General features: G+C 45.7%; 13 non-coding genes and 3 pseudogenes across 13 annotated transcripts; all 16 read right to left on the bottom strand.

Annotated features, from left to right (window-relative positions):
* Window positions 1–486: 486 nt before the first annotated feature.
* On the bottom strand, window positions 487–637 carry LOC141216877 (U2 spliceosomal RNA; annotated as a pseudogene).
* A 1,118-nt stretch (window positions 638–1,755) lies between these two features.
* Window positions 1,756–1,946, bottom strand: LOC141215309 (U2 spliceosomal RNA). The gene has a single exon (XR_012284379.1). It is a non-coding gene; the product is annotated as a U2 spliceosomal RNA (small nuclear RNA).
* Window positions 1,947–3,064: 1,118 nt separating this feature from the next.
* LOC141215298 (U2 spliceosomal RNA) lies at window positions 3,065–3,255 on the bottom strand. The gene has a single exon (XR_012284368.1). It is a non-coding gene; the product is annotated as a U2 spliceosomal RNA (small nuclear RNA).
* A 1,119-nt stretch (window positions 3,256–4,374) lies between these two features.
* On the bottom strand, window positions 4,375–4,565 carry LOC141215287 (U2 spliceosomal RNA). Its single transcript, XR_012284357.1, has one exon. It is a non-coding gene; the product is annotated as a U2 spliceosomal RNA (small nuclear RNA).
* Window positions 4,566–5,683: 1,118 nt separating this feature from the next.
* LOC141215276 (U2 spliceosomal RNA) lies at window positions 5,684–5,874 on the bottom strand. Its single transcript, XR_012284346.1, has one exon. It is a non-coding gene; the product is annotated as a U2 spliceosomal RNA (small nuclear RNA).
* Window positions 5,875–6,991: 1,117 nt separating this feature from the next.
* LOC141216702 (U2 spliceosomal RNA) lies at window positions 6,992–7,173 on the bottom strand. Its single transcript, XR_012285725.1, has one exon. It is a non-coding gene; the product is annotated as a U2 spliceosomal RNA (small nuclear RNA).
* Window positions 7,174–7,697: 524 nt separating this feature from the next.
* LOC141216876 (U2 spliceosomal RNA) lies at window positions 7,698–7,848 on the bottom strand (annotated as a pseudogene).
* A 1,118-nt stretch (window positions 7,849–8,966) lies between these two features.
* LOC141217331 (U2 spliceosomal RNA) lies at window positions 8,967–9,157 on the bottom strand. Its single transcript, XR_012286196.1, has one exon. It is a non-coding gene; the product is annotated as a U2 spliceosomal RNA (small nuclear RNA).
* A 1,118-nt stretch (window positions 9,158–10,275) lies between these two features.
* On the bottom strand, window positions 10,276–10,466 carry LOC141217319 (U2 spliceosomal RNA). Its single transcript, XR_012286185.1, has one exon. It is a non-coding gene; the product is annotated as a U2 spliceosomal RNA (small nuclear RNA).
* Window positions 10,467–11,585: 1,119 nt separating this feature from the next.
* On the bottom strand, window positions 11,586–11,776 carry LOC141216361 (U2 spliceosomal RNA). Its single transcript, XR_012285397.1, has one exon. It is a non-coding gene; the product is annotated as a U2 spliceosomal RNA (small nuclear RNA).
* A 1,120-nt stretch (window positions 11,777–12,896) lies between these two features.
* On the bottom strand, window positions 12,897–13,087 carry LOC141217308 (U2 spliceosomal RNA). Its single transcript, XR_012286174.1, has one exon. It is a non-coding gene; the product is annotated as a U2 spliceosomal RNA (small nuclear RNA).
* A 1,123-nt stretch (window positions 13,088–14,210) lies between these two features.
* LOC141217296 (U2 spliceosomal RNA) lies at window positions 14,211–14,401 on the bottom strand. Its single transcript, XR_012286163.1, has one exon. It is a non-coding gene; the product is annotated as a U2 spliceosomal RNA (small nuclear RNA).
* Window positions 14,402–15,521: 1,120 nt separating this feature from the next.
* On the bottom strand, window positions 15,522–15,712 carry LOC141217285 (U2 spliceosomal RNA). Its single transcript, XR_012286152.1, has one exon. It is a non-coding gene; the product is annotated as a U2 spliceosomal RNA (small nuclear RNA).
* A 1,121-nt stretch (window positions 15,713–16,833) lies between these two features.
* On the bottom strand, window positions 16,834–17,024 carry LOC141216633 (U2 spliceosomal RNA). Its single transcript, XR_012285658.1, has one exon. It is a non-coding gene; the product is annotated as a U2 spliceosomal RNA (small nuclear RNA).
* Window positions 17,025–18,146: 1,122 nt separating this feature from the next.
* On the bottom strand, window positions 18,147–18,337 carry LOC141216387 (U2 spliceosomal RNA). Its single transcript, XR_012285422.1, has one exon. It is a non-coding gene; the product is annotated as a U2 spliceosomal RNA (small nuclear RNA).
* Window positions 18,338–19,457: 1,120 nt separating this feature from the next.
* LOC141216928 (U2 spliceosomal RNA) lies at window positions 19,458–19,544 on the bottom strand (annotated as a pseudogene; the record flags this gene model as incomplete).

Genomic DNA, 19,544 nt, shown 5'->3' with positions numbered 1-19,544 from the left:
AGGCGAGGATTCATGTGGACCCTTCCCGGAGGAGAGGGTCCCCAATAAACCATCCCCATCCCTCCGAGCCAGAAGGCCACAGCGAGGGTCAGGGATCTCCGATGCTCTCCCTAGCCGAAGCCGGAGAAGAGCCGTTTTCGTGCTCCCAGCTTCCATCTAGGCTGCCACCCTAGTGGAGCTGGAGCCTGTGTTGGTTTCTCAGCCCAAAGCTGACCGGACCTCCGACCGGGTTTATAAAAATTCCCCTTCCTAGCCCGGAGGCCAGGAATAGGGGGGGTTGCTCAGAAAGTATGATTGGCAAAGGTGCGGCGTGCTACGAAGCCAAGTCTTTCTGGGGTTCCCAGTCCCAGTAAGCTTGGACTCCCACCAGGGCGCCTACTGCTGGGGCACATTGCTCCAAAGCCCTCACACTTACCCAGCCTAGTGACTTCGATCCTGGAGGGCCATGTTTTCCATCAGATAGCTCTATGAGCCACCTGGCGTACTAACAAGTGCACCAAACCAGTGTGTAATATGCATCAATTTACTAGGGCAGCCCAAGGACAAAACTGCCTTTTCAAAAGATACTACACTTGATCTTAGCCAAAAGACCGAACAGATACTACACTTGATCTTAGCCAAAAGGCCGAGAAGCGATAACCAGAATTGGTTTCCGACTACGGTGCCACCCAAGGATTCTGAAAAGTCCATTTGTGGAGATGGCCACCTGGACTCCCGTTAAGAAGACATGCTGTCAACCTCTAGATCCCTCACATGCCTGCACTTTTCGGCTTGCTGCTGCTGCAATCCACGCGTTTTAGATCTGCATAACTCCACCTCTTTTAGCACAGTACCCTCAACCCCCGGCTGTTCCCACCCGCCTCAACACCGTTGGAAGGGAGGAGAACCAATTAAGGCGGGGGGGGGGGTGGAACGAGCAGCTGTCTACCCTTAGCAGGAGGGTTGCTGATTAATTACCTCTCCTGCTGCTGCTGCTGGCTGTCCAGCAGCAGACTGAAGGTGGCTGCTGCTGTGCGCAGGTATATAAAGGCTCAGAGCCTATTATGACACGCGCAGCCAGCGTTCCATTGCCACATTCCGTCTACTGCAGGCGGGATACCTGGATGGCTGAATGTCACTGAGAAGCTCACAGAGACCGCCATAAGCAACAGTTTAAAAGAATGCCACAGACTAATCAACCAAACTTTTTGGGTTGGTTTCTCTTTTATAGTCTGCAGGCATTAAATGAAAGAAGTCAGTGTTCCAGCAGAGGGAGACAACGTTTCAGAAAAGGCATTGTAGCAAACCAAAAAAGAAATTTTAAGCGCAGCAGAGTAACCAGCTCACATACCTGTTAGCTCAGGTGAGTTTAAAAGGCTGCTGTTGATAACAAGGGCATTTGCTAAATAGATGGTGTGTGTGCAACAATATACTGAAAGGTCAATTATATTGTGCAGCTTATCTCACCACCAGTAGTTATTTAGGTGAAAGCTCCAAAATGCTTGCCTAATATGTCTGTTTATCCAAAAGGAAGTATAGAGGGAGAGCTAGATAGATAGCATTGCATTACATTACATTACATGGCAATGCAATGCACAGTTGCTGAAGTTGAACCAAAATGAGCTTGTCATCTGGCTTCTGCAACTTTTAACATGAAAAATCCAATGAGGAGAAGAAAAGCAAAGCCAAAGAGTCCATCCCAAAATCCGACAAACAAGCAAAATGAACAAAAAGCATTGAATTCAATTCTTTCTGATTTTAGAAACTGCATTAAAGAAGGGGTGCACCGGTCCTGGAGATACTGCAATACCAGGTCAATGCGTGGAGTGGACAGAGCAAGCTCTTTTTCCATCTCCCTGTTCTAAAAATCCATTTAATATATGGTCCCCAGATAGGGGACGTATCAGATATTAAACTGATAAGAACAGATACTACACTTGATCTTAGCCAAAAGGCCGAGAAGCGATAACCAGAATTGGTTTCCGACTACGGTGCCACCCAAGGATTCTGAAAAGTCCATTTGTGGAGATGGCCACCTGGACTCCCGTTAAGAAGACATGCTGTCAACCTCTAGATCCCTCACATGCCTGCACTTTTCGGCTTGCTGCTGCTGCAATCCACGCGTTTTAGATCTGCATAACTCCACCTCTTTTAGCACAGTACCCTCAACCCCCGGCTGTTCCCACCCGCCTCAACACCGTTGGAAGGGAGGAGAACCAATTAGGGCGGGGGGGGGGGTGGAACGAGCAGCTGTCTACCCTTAGCAGGAGGGTTGCTGATTAATTACCTCTCCTGCTGCTGCTGCTGGCTGTCCAGCAGCAGACTGAAGGTGGCTGCTGCTGTGCGCAGGTATATAAAGGCTCAGAGCCTATTATGACACGCGCAGCCAGCGTTCCATTGCCACATTCCGTCTACTGCAGGCGGGATACCTGGATGGCTGAATGTCACTGAGAAGCTCACAGAGACCGCCATAAGCAACAGTTTAAAAGAATGCCACAGACTAATCAACCAAACTTTTTGGGTTGGTTTCTCTTTTATAGTCTGCAGGCATTAAATGAAAGAAGTCAGTGTTCCAGCAGAGGGAGACAACGTTTCAGAAAAGGCATTGTAGCAAACCAAAAAAGAAATTTTAAGCGCAGCAGAGTAACCAGCTCACATACCTGTTAGCTCAGGTGAGTTTAAAAGGCTGCTGTTGATAACAAGGGCATTTGCTAAATAGATGGTGTGTGTGCAACAATATACTGAAAGGTCAATTATATTGTGCAGCTTATCTCACCACCTGTAGTTATTTAGGTGAAAGCTCCAAAATGCTTGCCTAATATGTCTGTTTATCCAAAAGGAAGTATAGAGGGAGAGCTAGATAGATAGCATTGCATTACATTACATTACATGGCAATGCAATGCACAGTTGCTGAAGTTGAACCAAAATGAGCTTGTCATCTGGCTTCTGCAACTTTTAACATGAAAAATCCAATGAGGAGAAGAAAAGCAAAGCCAAAGAGTCCATCCCAAAATCCGACAAACAAGCAAAATGAACAAAAAGCATTGAATTCAATTCTTTCTGATTTTAGAAACTGCATTAAAGAAGGGGTGCACCGGTCCTGGAGATACTGCAATACCAGGTCAATGCGTGGAGTGGACAGAGCAAGCTCTTTTTCCATCTCCCTGTTCTAAAAATCCATTTAATATATGGTCCCCAGATAGGGGACGTATCAGATATTAAACTGATAAGAACAGATACTACACTTGATCTTAGCCAAAAGGCCGAGAAGCGATAACCAGAATTGGTTTCCGACTACGGTGCCACCCAAGGATTCTGAAAAGTCCATTTGTGGAGATGGCCACCTGGACTCCCGTTAAGAAGACATGCTGTCAACCTCTAGATCCCTCACATGCCTGCACTTTTCGACTTGCTGCTGCGGCAATCCACGCGTTTTAGATCTGCATAACTCCACCTCTTTTAGCACAGTACCCTCAACCCCCGGCTGTTCCCACCCGCCTCAACACCGTTGGAAGGGAGGAGAACCAATTAAGGCGGGGGGGGGTGGAACGAGCAGCTGTCTACCCTTAGCAGGAGGGTTGCTGATTAATTACCTCTCCTGCTGCTGCTGCTGCTGGCTGTCCAGCAGCAGACTGAAGGTGGTTGCTGCTTTGCGCAGGTATATAAAGGCTCAGAGCCTATTATGACACGCGCAGCCAGCGTTCCATTGCCACTTTCCGTCTACTGCAGGCGGGATACCTGGATGGCTGAATGTCACTGAGAAGCTCACAGAGACCGCCATAAGCAACAGTTTAAAAGAATGCCACAGACTAATCAACCAAACTTTTTGGGTTGGTTTCTCTTTTATAGTCTGCAGGCATTAAATGAAAGAAGTCAGTGTTCCAGCAGAGGGAGACAACGTTTCAGAAAAGGCATTGTAGCAAACCAAAAAAGAAATTTTAAGCGCAGCAGAGTAACCAGCTCACATACCTGTTAGCTCAGGTGAGTTTAAAAGGCTGCTGTTGATAACAAGGGCATTTGCTAAATAGATGGTGTGTGTGCAACAATATACTGAAAGGTCAATTATATTGTGCAGCTTATCTCACCACCTGTAGTTATTTAGGTGAAAGCTCCAAAATGCTTGCCTAATATGTCTGTTTATCCAAAAGGAAGTATAGAGGGAGAGCTAGATAGATAGCATTGCATTGCATTACATTACATGGCAATGCAATGCACAGTTGCTGAAGTTGAACCAAAATGAGCTTGTCATCTGGCTTCTGCAACTTTTAACATGAAAAATCCAATGAGGAGAAGAAAAGCAAAGCCAAAGAGTCCATCCCAAAATCCGACAAACAAGCAAAATGAACAAAAAGCATTAAATTCAATTCTTTCTGATTTTAGAAACTGCATTAAAGAAGGGGTGCACCGGTCCTGGAGATACTGCAATACCAGGTCAATGCGTGGAGTGGACAGAGCAAGCTCTTTTTCCATCTCCCTGTTCTAAAAATCCATTTAATATATGGTCCCCAGATAGGGGACGTATCAGATATTAAACTGATAAGAACAGATACTACACTTGATCTTAGCCAAAAGGCCGAGAAGCGATAACCAGAATTGGTTTCCGACTACGGTGCCACCCAAGGATTCTGAAAAGTCCATTTGTGGAGATGGCCACCTGGACTCCCGTTAAGAAGACATGCTGTCAACCTCTAGATCCCTCACATGCCTGCACTTTTCGGCTTGCTGCTGCTGCAATCCACGCGTTTTAGATCTGCATAACTCCACCTCTTTTAGCACAGTACCCTCAACCCCCGGCTGTTCCCACCCGCCTCAACACCGTTGGAAGGGAGGAGAACCAATTAAGGCGGGGGGGGTGGAACGAGCAGCTGTCTACCCTTAGCAGGAGGGTTGCTGATTAATTACCTCTCCTGCTGCTGCTGCTGCTGGCTGTCCAGCAGCAGACTGAAGGTGGCTGCTGCTGTGCGCAGGTATATAAAGGCTCAGAGCCTATTATGACACGCGCAGCCAGCGTTCCATTGCCACATTCCGTCTACTGCAGGCGGGATACCTGGATGGCTGAATGTCACTGAGAAGCTCACAGAGACCGCCATAAGCAACAGTTTAAAAGAATGCCACAGACTAATCAACCAAACTTTTTGGGTTGGTTTCTCTTTTATAGTCTGCAGGCATTAAATGAAAGAAGTCAGTGTTCCAGCAGAGGGAGACAACGTTTCAGAAAAGGCATTGTAGCAAACCAAAAAAGAAATTTTAAGCGCAGCAGAGTAACCAGCTCACATACCTGTTAGCTCAGGTGAGTTTAAAAGGCTGCTGTTGATAACAAGGGCATTTGCTAAATAGATGGTGTGTGTGCAACAATATACTGAAAGGTCAATTATATTGTGCAGCTTATCTCACCACCTGTAGTTATTTAGGTGAAAGCTCCAAAATGCTTGCCTAATATGTCTGTTTATCCAAAAGGAAGTATAGAGGGAGAGCTAGATAGATAGCATTGCATTGCATTACATTACATGGCAATGCAATGCACAGTTGCTGAAGTTGAACCAAAATGAGCTTGTCATCTGGCTTCTGCAACTTTTAACATGAAAAATCCAATGAGGAGAAGAAAAGCAAAGCCAAAGAGTCCATCCCAAAATCCGACAAACAAGCAAAATGAACAAAAAGCATTGAATTCAATTCTTTCTGATTTTAGAAACTGCATTAAAGAAGGGGTGCACCGGTCCTGGAGATACTGCAATACCAGGTCAATGCGTGGAGTGGACAGAGCAAGCTCTTTTTCCATCTCCCTGTTCTAAAAATCCATTTAATATATGGTCCCCAGATAGGGGACGTATCAGATATTAAACTGATAAGAACAGATACTACACTTGATCTTAGCCAAAAGGCCGAGAAGCGATAACCAGAATTGGTTTCCGACTACGGTGCCACCCAAGGATTCTGAAAAGTCCATTTGTGGAGATGGCCACCTGGACTCCCGTTAAGAAGACATGCTGTCAACCTCTAGATCCCTCACATGCCTGCACTTTTCGGCTTGCTGCTGCTGCAATCCACGCGTTTTAGATCTGCATAACTCCACCTCTTTTAGCACAGTACCCTCAACCCCCGGCTGTTCCCACCCGCCTCAACACCGTTGGAAGGGAGGAGAACCAATTAAGGCGGGGGGGTGGAACGAGCAGCTGTCTACCCTTAGCAGGAGGGTTGCTGATTAATTACCTCTCCTGCTGCTGCTGCTGCTGGCTGTCCAGCAGCAGACTGAAGGTGGCTGCTGCTGTGCGCAGGTATATAAAGGCTCAGAGCCTATTATGACACGCGCAGCCAGCGTTCCATTGCCACATTCCGTCTACTGCAGGCGGGATACCTGGATGGCTGAATGTCACTGAGAAGCTCACAGAGACCGCCATAAGCAACAGTTTAAAAGAATGCCACAGACTAATCAACCAAACTTTTTGGGTTGGTTTCTCTTTTATAGTCTGCAGGCATTAAATGAAAGAAGTCAGTGTTCCAGCAGAGGGAGACAACGTTTCAGAAAAGGCATTGTAGCAAACCAAAAAAGAAATTTTAAGCGCAGCAGAGTAACCAGCTCACATACCTGTTAGCTCAGGTGAGTTTAAAAGGCTGCTGTTGATAACAAGGGCATTTGCTAAATAGATGGTGTGTGTGCAACAATATACTGAAAGGTCAATTATATTGTGCAGCTTATCTCACCACCTGTAGTTATTTAGGTGAAAGCTCCAAAATGCTTGCCTAATATGTCTGTTTATCCAAAAGGAAGTATAGAGGGAGAGCTAGATAGATAGCATTGCATTACATTACATTACATGGCAATGCAATGCACAGTTGCTGAAGTTGAACCAAAATGAGCTTGTCATCTGGCTTCTGCAACTTTTAACATGAAAAATCCAATGAGGAGAAGAAAAGCAAAGCCAAAGAGTCCATCCCAAAATCCGACAAACAAGCAAAATGAACAAAAAGCATTGAATTCAATTCTTTCTGATTTTAGAAACTGCATTAAAGAAGGGGTGCACCGGTCCTGGAGATACTGCAATACCAGGTCAATGCGTGGAGTGGACAGAGCAAGCTCTTTTTCCATCTCCCTGTTCTAAAAATCCATTTAATATATGGTCCCCAGATAGGGGACGTATCAGATATTAAACTGATAAGAACAGATTTTTTGATTGAAGCTGCATCCAAGGCACTGAAAAATGTGACCGAAGTCACACCAAAACAGCGCACGAGGCGAGGATTCATGTGGACCCTTCCCGGAGGAGAGGGTCCCCAATAAACCATCCCCATCCCTCCGAGCCAGAAGGCCACAGCGAGGGTCAGGGATCTCCGATGCTCTCCCTAGCCGAAGCCGGAGAAGAGCCGTTTTCGTGCTCCCAGCTTCCATCTAGGCTGCCACCCTAGTGGAGCTGGAGCCTGTGTTGGTTTCTCAGCCCAAAGCTGACCGGACCTCCGACCGGGTTTATAAAAATTCCCCTTCCTAGCCCGGAGGCCAGGAATAGGGGGGGTTGCTCAGAAAGTATGATTGGCAAAGGTGCGGCGTGCTACGAAGCCAAGTCTTTCTGGGGTTCCCAGTCCCAGTAAGCTTGGACTCCCACCAGGGCGCCTACTGCTGGGGCACATTGCTCCAAAGCCCTCACACTTACCCAGCCTAGTGACTTCGATCCTGGAGGGCCATGTTTTCCATCAGATAGCTCTATGAGCCACCTGGCGTACTAACAAGTGCACCAAACCAGTGTGTAATATGCATCAATTTACTAGGGCAGCCCAAGGACAAAACTGCCTTTTCAAAAGATACTACACTTGATCTTAGCCAAAAGACCGAACAGATACTACACTTGATCTTAGCCAAAAGGCCGAGAAGCGATAACCAGAATTGGTTTCCGACTACGGTGCCACCCAAGGATTCTGAAAAGTCCATTTGTGGAGATGGCCACCTGGACTCCCGTTAAGAAGACATGCTGTCAACCTCTAGATCCCTCACATGCCTGCACTTTTCGGCTTGCTGCTGCTGCAATCCACGCGTTTTAGATCTGCATAACTCCACCTCTTTTAGCACAGTACCCTCAACCCCCGGCTGTTCCCACCCGCCTCAACACCGTTGGAAGGGAGGAGAACCAATTAAGGCGGGGGGGGGGGTGGAACGAGCAGCTGTCTACCCTTAGCAGGAGGGTTGCTGATTAATTACCTCTCCTGCTGCTGCTGCTGGCTGTCCAGCAGCAGACTGAAGGTGGCTGCTGCTGTGCGCAGGTATATAAAGGCTCAGAGCCTATTATGACACGCGCAGCCAGCGTTCCATTGCCACATTCCGTCTACTGCAGGCGGGATACCTGGATGGCTGAATGTCACTGAGAAGCTCACAGAGACCGCCATAAGCAACAGTTTAAAAGAATGCCACAGACTAATCAACCAAACTTTTTGGGTTGGTTTCTCTTTTATAGTCTGCAGGCATTAAATGAAAGAAGTCAGTGTTCCAGCAGAGGGAGACAACGTTTCAGAAAAGGCATTGTAGCAAACCAAAAAAGAAATTTTAAGCGCAGCAGAGTAACCAGCTCACATACCTGTTAGCTCAGGTGAGTTTAAAAGGCTGCTGTTGATAACAAGGGCATTTGCTAAATAGATGGTGTGTGTGCAACAATATACTGAAAGGTCAATTATATTGTGCAGCTTATCTCACCACCAGTAGTTATTTAGGTGAAAGCTCCAAAATGCTTGCCTAATATGTCTGTTTATCCAAAAGGAAGTATAGAGGGAGAGCTAGATAGATAGCATTGCATTACATTACATTACATGGCAATGCAATGCACAGTTGCTGAAGTTGAACCAAAATGAGCTTGTCATCTGGCTTCTGCAACTTTTAACATGAAAAATCCAATGAGGAGAAGAAAAGCAAAGCCAAAGAGTCCATCCCAAAATCCGACAAACAAGCAAAATGAACAAAAAGCATTGAATTCAATTCTTTCTGATTTTAGAAACTGCATTAAAGAAGGGGTGCACCGGTCCTGGAGATACTGCAATACCAGGTCAATGCGTGGAGTGGACAGAGCAAGCTCTTTTTCCATCTCCCTGTTCTAAAAATCCATTTAATATATGGTCCCCAGATAGGGGACGTATCAGATATTAAACTGATAAGAACAGATACTACACTTGATCTTAGCCAAAAGGCCGAGAAGCGATAACCAGAATTGGTTTCCGACTACGGTGCCACCCAAGGATTCTGAAAAGTCCATTTGTGGAGATGGCCACCTGGACTCCCGTTAAGAAGACATGCTGTCAACCTCTAGATCCCTCACATGCCTGCACTTTTCGGCTTGCTGCTGCTGCAATCCACGCGTTTTAGATCTGCATAACTCCACCTCTTTTAGCACAGTACCCTCAACCCCCGGCTGTTCCCACCCGCCTCAACACCGTTGGAAGGGAGGAGAACCAATTAGGGCGGGGGGGGGGGTGGAACGAGCAGCTGTCTACCCTTAGCAGGAGGGTTGCTGATTAATTACCTCTCCTGCTGCTGCTGCTGGCTGTCCAGCAGCAGACTGAAGGTGGCTGCTGCTGTGCGCAGGTATATAAAGGCTCAGAGCCTATTATGACACGCGCAGCCAGCGTTCCATTGCCACATTCCGTCTACTGCAGGCGGGATACCTGGATGGCTGAATGTCACTGAGAAGCTCACAGAGACCGCCATAAGCAACAGTTTAAAAGAATGCCACAGACTAATCAACCAAACTTTTTGGGTTGGTTTCTCTTTTATAGTCTGCAGGCATTAAATGAAAGAAGTCAGTGTTCCAGCAGAGGGAGACAACGTTTCAGAAAAGGCATTGTAGCAAACCAAAAAAGAAATTTTAAGCGCAGCAGAGTAACCAGCTCACATACCTGTTAGCTCAGGTGAGTTTAAAAGGCTGCTGTTGATAACAAGGGCATTTGCTAAATAGATGGTGTGTGTGCAACAATATACTGAAAGGTCAATTATATTGTGCAGCTTATCTCACCACCTGTAGTTATTTAGGTGAAAGCTCCAAAATGCTTGCCTAATATGTCTGTTTATCCAAAAGGAAGTATAGAGGGAGAGCTAGATAGATAGCATTGCATTACATTACATTACATGGCAATGCAATGCACAGTTGCTGAAGTTGAACCAAAATGAGCTTGTCATCTGGCTTCTGCAACTTTTAACATGAAAAATCCAATGAGGAGAAGAAAAGCAAAGCCAAAGAGTCCATCCCAAAATCCGACAAACAAGCAAAATGAACAAAAAGCATTGAATTCAATTCTTTCTGATTTTAGAAACTGCATTAAAGAAGGGGTGCACCGGTCCTGGAGATACTGCAATACCAGGTCAATGCGTGGAGTGGACAGAGCAAGCTCTTTTTCCATCTCCCTGTTCTAAAAATCCATTTAATATATGGTCCCCAGATAGGGGACGTATCAGATATTAAACTGATAAGAACAGATACTACACTTGATCTTAGCCAAAAGGCCGAGAAGCGATAACCAGAATTGGTTTCCGACTACGGTGCCACCCAAGGATTCTGAAAAGTCCATTTGTGGAGATGGCCACCTGGACTCCCGTTAAGAAGACATGCTGTCAACCTCTAGATCCCTCACATGCCTGCACTTTTCGACTTGCTGCTGCGGCAATCCACGCGTTTTAGATCTGCATAACTCCACCTCTTTTAGCACAGTACCCTCAACCCCCGGCTGTTCCCACCCGCCTCAACACCGTTGGAAGGGAGGAGAACCAATTAAGGCGGGGGGGGGTGGAACGAGCAGCTGTCTACCCTTAGCAGGAGGGTTGCTGATTAATTACCTCTCCTGCTGCTGCTGCTGCTGGCTGTCCAGCAGCAGACTGAAGGTGGTTGCTGCTTTGCGCAGGTATATAAAGGCTCAGAGCCTATTATGACACGCGCAGCCAGCGTTCCATTGCCACTTTCCGTCTACTGCAGGCGGGATACCTGGATGGCTGAATGTCACTGAGAAGCTCACAGAGACCGCCATAAGCAACAGTTTAAAAGAATGCCACAGACTAATCAACCAAACTTTTTGGGTTGGTTTCTCTTTTATAGTCTGCAGGCATTAAATGAAAGAAGTCAGTGTTCCAGCAGAGGGAGACAACGTTTCAGAAAAGGCATTGTAGCAAACCAAAAAAGAAATTTTAAGCGCAGCAGAGTAACCAGCTCACATACCTGTTAGCTCAGGTGAGTTTAAAAGGCTGCTGTTGATAACAAGGGCATTTGCTAAATAGATGGTGTGTGTGCAACAATATACTGAAAGGTCAATTATATTGTGCAGCTTATCTCACCACCTGTAGTTATTTAGGTGAAAGCTCCAAAATGCTTGCCTAATATGTCTGTTTATCCAAAAGGAAGTATAGAGGGAGAGCTAGATAGATAGCATTGCATTACATTACATTACATGGCAATGCAATGCACAGTTGCTGAAGTTGAACCAAAATGAGCTTGTCATCTGGCTTCTGCAACTTTTAACATGAAAAATCCAATGAGGAGAAGAAAAGCAAAGCCAAAGAGTCCATCCCAAAATCCGACAAACAAGCAAAATGAACAAAAAGCATTGAATTCAATTCTTTCTGATTTTAGAAACTGCATTAAAGAAGGGGTGCACCGGTCCTGGAGATACTGCAATACCAGGTCAATGCGTGGAGTGGACAGAGCAAGCTCTTTTTCCATCTCCCTGTTCTAAAAATCCATTTAATATATGGTCCCCAGATAGGGGACGTATCAGATATTAAACTGATAAGAACAGATACTACACTTGATCTTAGCCAAAAGGCTGAGAAGCGATAACCAGAATTGGTTTCCGACTACGGTGCCACCCAAGGATTCTGAAAAGTCCATTTGTGGAGATGGCCACCTGGACTCCCGTTAAGAAGACATGCTGTCAACCTCTAGATCCCTCACATGCCTGCACTTTTCGGCTTGCTGCTGCTGCAATCCACGCGTTTTAGATCTGCATAACTCCACCTCTTTTAGCACAGTACCCTCAACCCCCGGCTGTTCCCACCCGCCTCAACACCGTTGGAAGGGAGGAGAACCAATTAAGGCGGGGGGGGGGTGGAACGAGCAGCTGTCTACCCTTAGCAGGAGGGTTGCTGATTAATTACCTCTCCTGCTGCTGCTGCTGCTGGCTGTCCAGCAGCAGACTGAAGGTGGCTGCTGCTGTGCGCAGGTATATAAAGGCTCAGAGCCTATTATGACACGCGCAGCCAGCGTTCCATTGCCACATTCCGTCTACTGCAGGCGGGATACCTGGATGGCTGAATGTCACTGAGAAGCTCACAGAGACCGCCATAAGCAGCAGTTTAAAAGAATGCCACAGACTAATCAACCAAACTTTTTGGGTTGGTTTCTCTTTTATAGTCTGCAGGCATTAAATGAAAGAAGTCAGTGTTCCAGCAGAGGGAGACAACGTTTCAGAAAAGGCATTGTAGCAAACCAAAAAAGAAATTTTAAGCGCAGCAGAGTAACCAGCTCACATACCTGTTAGCTCAGGTGAGTTTAAAAGGCTGCTGTTGATAACAAGGGCATTTGCTAAATAGATGGTGTGTGTGCAACAATATACTGAAAGGTCAATTATATTGTGCAGCTTATCTCACCACCTGTAGTTATTTAGGTGAAAGCTCCAAAATGCTTGCCTAATATGTCTGTTTATCCAAAAGGAAGTATAGAGGGAGAGCTAGATAGATAGCATTGCATTACATTACATTACATGGCAATGCAATGCACAGTTGCTGAAGTTGAACCAAAATGAGCTTGTCATCTGGCTTCTGCAACTTTTAACATGAAAAATCCAATGAGGAGAAGAAAAGCAAAGCCAAAGAGTCCATCCCAAAATCCGACAAACAAGCAAAATGAACAAAAAGCATTGAATTCAATTCTTTCTGATTTTAGAAACTGCATTAAAGAAGGGGTGCACCGGTCCTGGAGATACTGCAATACCAGGTCAATGCGTGGAGTGGACAGAGCAAGCTCTTTTTCCATCTCCCTGTTCTAAAAATCCATTTAATATATGGTCCCCAGATAGGGGACGTATCAGATATTAAACTGATAAGAACAGATACTACACTTGATCTTAGCCAAAAGGCCGAGAAGCGATAACCAGAATTGGTTTCCGACTACGGTGCCACCCAAGGATTCTGAAAAGTCCATTTGTGGAGATGGCCACCTGGACTCCCGTTAAGAAGACATGCTGTCAACCTCTAGATCCCTCACATGCCTGCACTTTTCGGCTTGCTGCTGCTGCAATCCACGCGTTTTAGATCTGCATAACTCCACCTCTTTTAGCACAGTACCCTCAACCCCCGGCTGTTCCCACCCGCCTCAACACCGTTGGAAGGGAGGAGAACCAATTAAGGCGAGGGGGGGGGGGTGGAACGAGCAGCTGTCTACCCTTAGCAGGAGGGTTGCTGATTAATTACCTCTCCTGCTGCTGCTGCTGCTGGCTGTCCAGCAGCAGACTGAAGGTGGCTGCTGCTGTGCGCAGGTATATAAAGGCTCAGAGCATATTATGACACGCGCAGCCAGCGTTCCATTGCCACATTCCGTCTACTGCAGGCGGGATACCTGGATGGCTGAATGTCACTGAGAAGCTCACAGAGACCGCCATAAGCAACAGTTTAAAAGAATGCCACAGACTAATCAACCAAACTTTTTGGGTTGGTTTCTCTTTTATAGTCTGCAGGCATTAAATGAAAGAAGTCAGTGTTCCAGCAGAGGGAGACAACGTTTCAGAAAAGGCATTGTAGCAAACCAAAAAAGAAATTTTAAGCGCAGCAGAGTAACCAGCTCACATACCTGTTAGCTCAGGTGAGTTTAAAAGGCTGCTGTTGATAACAAGGGCATTTGCTAAATAGATGGTGTGTGTGCAACAATATACTGAAAGGTCAATTATATTGTGCAGCTTATCTCACCACCTGTAGTTATTTAGGTGAAAGCTCCAAAATGCTTGCCTAATATGTCTGTTTATCCAAAAGGAAGTATAGAGGGAGAGCTAGATAGATAGCATTGCATTACATTACATTACATGGCAATGCAATGCACAGTTGCTGAAGTTGAACCAAAATGAGCTTGTCATCTGGCTTCTGCAACTTTTAACATGAAAAATCCAATGAGGAGAAGAAAAGCAAAGCCAAAGAGTCCATCCCAAAATCCGACAAACAAGCAAAATGAACAAAAAGCATTGAATTCAATTCTTTCTGATTTTAGAAACTGCATTAAAGAAGGGGTGCACCGGTCCTGGAGATACTGCAATACCAGGTCAATGCGTGGAGTGGACAGAGCAAGCTCTTTTTCCATCTCCCTGTTCTAAAAATCCATTTAATATATGGTCCCCAGATAGGGGACGTATCAGATATTAAACTGATAAGAACAGATACTACACTTGATCTTAGCCAAAAGGCCGAGAAGCGATAACCAGAATTGGTTTCCGACTACGGTGCCACCCAAGGATTCTGAAAAGTCCATTTGTGGAGATGGCCACCTGGACTCCCGTTAAGAAGACATGCTGTCAACCTCTAGATCCCTCACATGCCTGCACTTTTTGGCTTGCTGCTGCTGCAATCCACGCGTTTTAGATCTGCATAACTCCACCTCTTTTAGCACAGTACCCTCAACCCCCGGCTGTTCCCACCCGCCTCAACACCGTTGGAAGGGAGGAGAACCAATTAAGGCGGGGGGGGGGTGGAACGAGCAGCTGTCTACCCTTAGCAGGAGGGTTGCTGATTAATTACCTCTCCTGCTGCTGCTGCTGCTGGCTGTCCAGCAGCAGACTGAAGGTGGCTGCTGCTGTGCACAGGTATATAAAGGCTCAGAGCCTATTATGACACGCGCAGCCAGCGTTCCATTGCCACATTCCGTCTACTGCAGGCGGGATACCTGGATGGCTGAATGTCACTGAGAAGCTCACAGAGACCGCCATAAGCAACAGTTTAAAAGAATGCCACAGACTAATCAACCAAACTTTTTGGGTTGGTTTCTCTTTTATAGTCTGCAGGCATTAAATGAAAGAAGTCAGTGTTCCAGCAGAGGGAGACAACGTTTCAGAAAAGGCATTGTAGCAAACCAAAAAAGAAATTTTAAGCGCAGCAGAGTAACCAGCTCACATACCTGTTAGCTCAGGTGAGTTTAAAAGGCTGCTGTTGATAACAAGGGCATTTGCTAAATAGATGGTGTGTGTGCAACAATATACTGAAAGGTCAATTATATTGTGCAGCTTATCTCACCACCTGTAGTTATTTAGGTGAAAGCTCCAAAATGCTTGCCTAATATGTCTGTTTATCCAAAAGGAAGTATAGAGGGAGAGCTAGATAGATAGCATTGCATTACATTACATTACATGGCAATGCAATGCACAGTTGCTGAAGTTGAACCAAAATGAGCTTGTCATCTGGCTTCTGCAACTTTTAACATGAAAAATCCAATGAGGAGAAGAAAAGCAAAGCCAAAGAGTCCATCCCAAAATCCGACAAACAAGCAAAATGAACAAAAAGCATTGAATTCAATTCTTTCTGATTTTAGAAACTGCATTAAAGAAGGGGTGCACCGGTCCTGGAGATACTGCAATACCAGGTCAATGCGTGGAGTGGACAGAGCAAGCTCTTTTTCCATCTCCCTGTTCTAAAAATCCATTTAATATATGGTCCCCAGATAGGGGACGTATCAGATATTAAACTGATAAGAACAGATACTACACTTGATCTTAGCCAAAAGGCCGAGAAGCGATAACCAGAATTGGTTTCCGACTACGGTGCCACCCAAGGATTCTGAAAAGTCCATTTGTGGAGATGGCCACCTGGACTCCCGTTAAGAAGACATGCTGTCAACCTCTAGATCCCTCACATGCCTGCACTTTTCGGCTTGCTGCTGCTGCAATCCACGCGTTTTAGATCTGCATAACTCCACCTCTTTTAGCACAGTACCCTCAACCCCCGGCTGTTCCCACCCGCCTCAACACCGTTGGAAGGGAGGAGAACCAATTAAGGCGGGGGGGGGGGTGGAACGAGCAGCTGTCTACCCTTAGCAGGAGGGTTGCTGATTAATTACCTCTCCTGCTGCTGCTGCTGCTGGCTGTCCAGCAGCAGACTGAAGGTGGCTGCTGCTGTGCGCAGGTATATAAAGGCTCAGAGCCTATTATGACACGCGCAGCCAGCGTTCCATTGCCACATTCCGTCTACTGCAGGCGGGATACCTGGATGGCTGAATGTCACTGAGAAGCTCACAGAGACCGCCATAAGCAACAGTTTAAAAGAATGCCACAGACTAATCAACCAAACTTTTTGGGTTGGTTTCTCTTTTATAGTCTGCAGGCATTAAATGAAAGAAGTCAGTGTTCCAGCAGAGGGAGACAACGTTTCAGAAAAGGCATTGTAGCAAACCAAAAAAGAAATTTTAAGCGCAGCAGAGTAACCAGCTCACATACCTGTTAGCTCAGGTGAGTTTAAAAGGCTGCTGTTGATAACAAGGGCATTTGCTAAATAGATGGTGTGTGTGCAACAATATACTGAAAGGTCAATTATATTGTGCAGCTTATCTCACCACCTGTAGTTATTTAGGTGAAAGCTCCAAAATGCTTGCCTAATATGTCTGTTTATCCAAAAGGAAGTATAGAGGGAGAGCTAGATAGATAGCATTGCATTACATTACATTACATGGCAATGCAATGCACAGTTGCTGAAGTTGAACCAAAATGAGCTTGTCATCTGGCTTCTGCAACTTTTAACATGAAAAATCCAATGAGGAGAAGAAAAGCAAAGCCAAAGAGTCCATCCCAAAATCCGACAAACAAGCAAAATGAACAAAAAGCATTGAATTCAATTCTTTCTGATTTTAGAAACTGCATTAAAGAAGGGGTGCACCGGTCCTGGAGATACTGCAATACCAGGTCAATGCGTGGAGTGGAAAGAGCAAGCTCTTTTTCCATCTCCCTGTTCTAAAAATCCATTTAATATATGGTCCCCAGATAGGGGACGTATCAGATATTAAACTTATAAGAACAGATACTACACTTGATCTTAGCCAAAAGGCCGAGAAGCGATAACCAGAATTGGTTTCCGACTACGGTGCCACCCAAGGATTCTGAAAAGTCCATTTGTGGAGATGGCCACCTGGACTCCCGTTAAGAAGACATGCTGTCAACCTCTAGATCCCTCACATGCCTGCACTTTTCGGCTTGCTGCTGCTGCAATCCACGCGTTTTAGATCTGCATAACTCCACCTCTTTTAGCACAGTACCCTCAACCCCCGGCTGTTCCCACCCGCCTCAACACCGTTGGAAGGGAGGAGAACCAATTAAGGCGGGGGGGGGGGGTGGAACGAGCAGCTGTCTACCCTTAGCAGGAGGGTTGCTGATTAATTACCTCTCCTGCTGCTGCTGCTGCTGGCTGTCCAGCAGCAGACTGAAGGTGGCTGCTGCTGTGCGCAGGTATATAAAGGCTCAGAGCCTATTATGACACGCGCAGCCAGCGTTCCATTGCCACATTCCGTCTACTGCAGGCGGGATACCTGGATGGCTGAATGTCACTGAGAAGCTCACAGAGACCGCCATAAGCAACAGTTTAAAAGAATGCCACAGACTAATCAACCAAACTTTTTGGGTTGGTTTCTCTTTTATAGTCTGCAGGCATTAAATGAAAGAAGTCAGTGTTCCAGCAGAGGGAGACAACGTTTCAGAAAAGGCATTGTAGCAAACCAAAAAAGAAATTTTAAGCGCAGCAGAGTAACCAGCTCACATACCTGTTAGCTCAGGTGAGTTTAAAAGGCTGCTGTTGATAACAAGGGCATTTGCTAAATAGATGGTGTGTGTGCAACAATATACTGAAAGGTTAATTATATTGTGCAGCTTATCTCACCACCTGTAGTTATTTAGGTGAAAGCTCCAAAATGCTTGCCTAATATGTCTGTTTATCCAAAAGGAAGTATAGAGGGAGAGCTAGATAGATAGCATTGCATTACATTACATTACATGGCAATGCAATGCACAGTTGCTGAAGTTGAACCAAAATGAGCTTGTCATCTGGCTTCTGCAACTTTTAACATGAAAAATCCAATGAGGAGAAGAAAAGCAAAGCCAAAGAGTCCATCCCAAAATCCGACAAACAAGCAAAATGAACAAAAAGCATTGAATTCAATTCTTTCTGATTTTAGAAACTGCATTAAAGAAGGGGTGCACCGGTCCTGGAGATACTGCAATACCAGGTCAATGCGTGGAGTGGACAGAGCAAGCTCTTTTTCCATCTCCCTGCTCTAAAAATCCATTTAATATATGGTCCCCAGATAGGGGACGTATCAGATATTAAACTGATAAGAACAGATACTACACTTGATCTTAGCCAAAAGGCTGAGAAGCGATAACCAGAATTGGTTTCCGACTACGGTGCCACCCAAGGATTCTGAAAAGTCCATTTGTGGAGATGGCCACCTGGACTCCCGTTAAGAAGACATGCTGTCAACCTCTAGATCCCTCACATGCCTGCACTTTTCGGCTTGCTGCTGCTGCAATCCACGCGTTTTAGATCTGCATAACTCCACCTCTTTTAGCACAGTACCCTCAACCCCCGGCTGTTCCCACCCGCCTCAACACCGTTGGAAGGGAGGAGAACCAATTAAGGCGGGGGGGGGGTGGAACGAGCAGCTGTCTACCCTTAGCAGGAGGGTTGCTGATTAATTACCTCTCCTGCTGCTGCTGCTGCTGGCTGTCCAGCAGCAGACTGAAGGTGGCTGCTGCTGTGCGCAGGTATATAAAGGCTCAGAGCCTATTATGACACGCGCAGCCAGCGTTCCATTGCCACATTCCGTCTACTGCAGGCGGGATACCTGGATGGCTGAATGTCACTGAGAAGCTCACAGAGACCGCCATAAGCAGCAGTTTAAAAGAATGCCACAGACTAATCAACCAAACTTTTTGGGTTGGTTTCTCTTTTATAGTCTGCAGGCATTAAATGAAAGAAGTCAGTGTTCCAGCAGAGGGAGACAACGTTTCAGAAAAGGCATTGTAGCAAACCAAAAAAGAAATTTTAAGCGCAGCAGAGTAACCAGCTCACATACCTGTTAGCTCAGGTGAGTTTAAAAGGCTGCTGTTGATAACAAGGGCATTTGCTAAATAGATGGTGTGTGTGCAACAATATACTGAAAGGTCAATTATATTGTGCAGCTTATCTCACCACCTGTAGTTATTTAGGTGAAAGCTCCAAAATGCTTGCCTAATATGTCTGTTTATCCAAAAGGAAGTATAGAGGGAGAGCTAGATAGATAGCATTGCATTACATTACATTACATGGCAATGCAATGCACAGTTGCTGAAGTTGAACCAAAATGAGCTTGTCATCTGGCTTCTGCAACTTTTAACATGAAAAATCCAATGAGGAGAAGAAAAGCAAAGCCAAAGAGTCCATCCCAAAATCCGACAAACAAGCAAAATGAACAAAAAGCATTGAATTCAATTCTTTCTGATTTTAGAAACTGCATTAAAGAAGGGGTGCACCGGTCCTGGAGATACTGCAATACCAGGTCAATGCGTGGAGTGGACAGAGCAAGCTCTTTTTCCATCTCCCTGTTCT

This window comes from Phyllobates terribilis, unplaced genomic scaffold (genome assembly GCF_046119375.1).
Source record: "Phyllobates terribilis strain yellow unplaced genomic scaffold, ASM4611937v1 Scaffold_236__1_contigs__length_3049075, whole genome shotgun sequence".
Taxonomy (NCBI): Eukaryota; Metazoa; Chordata; class Amphibia; order Anura; family Dendrobatidae; genus Phyllobates; species Phyllobates terribilis.
The sequence above is the reverse complement of the archived record's forward strand: the minus strand, read 5'-3'. Positions and strand labels throughout refer to the sequence as shown.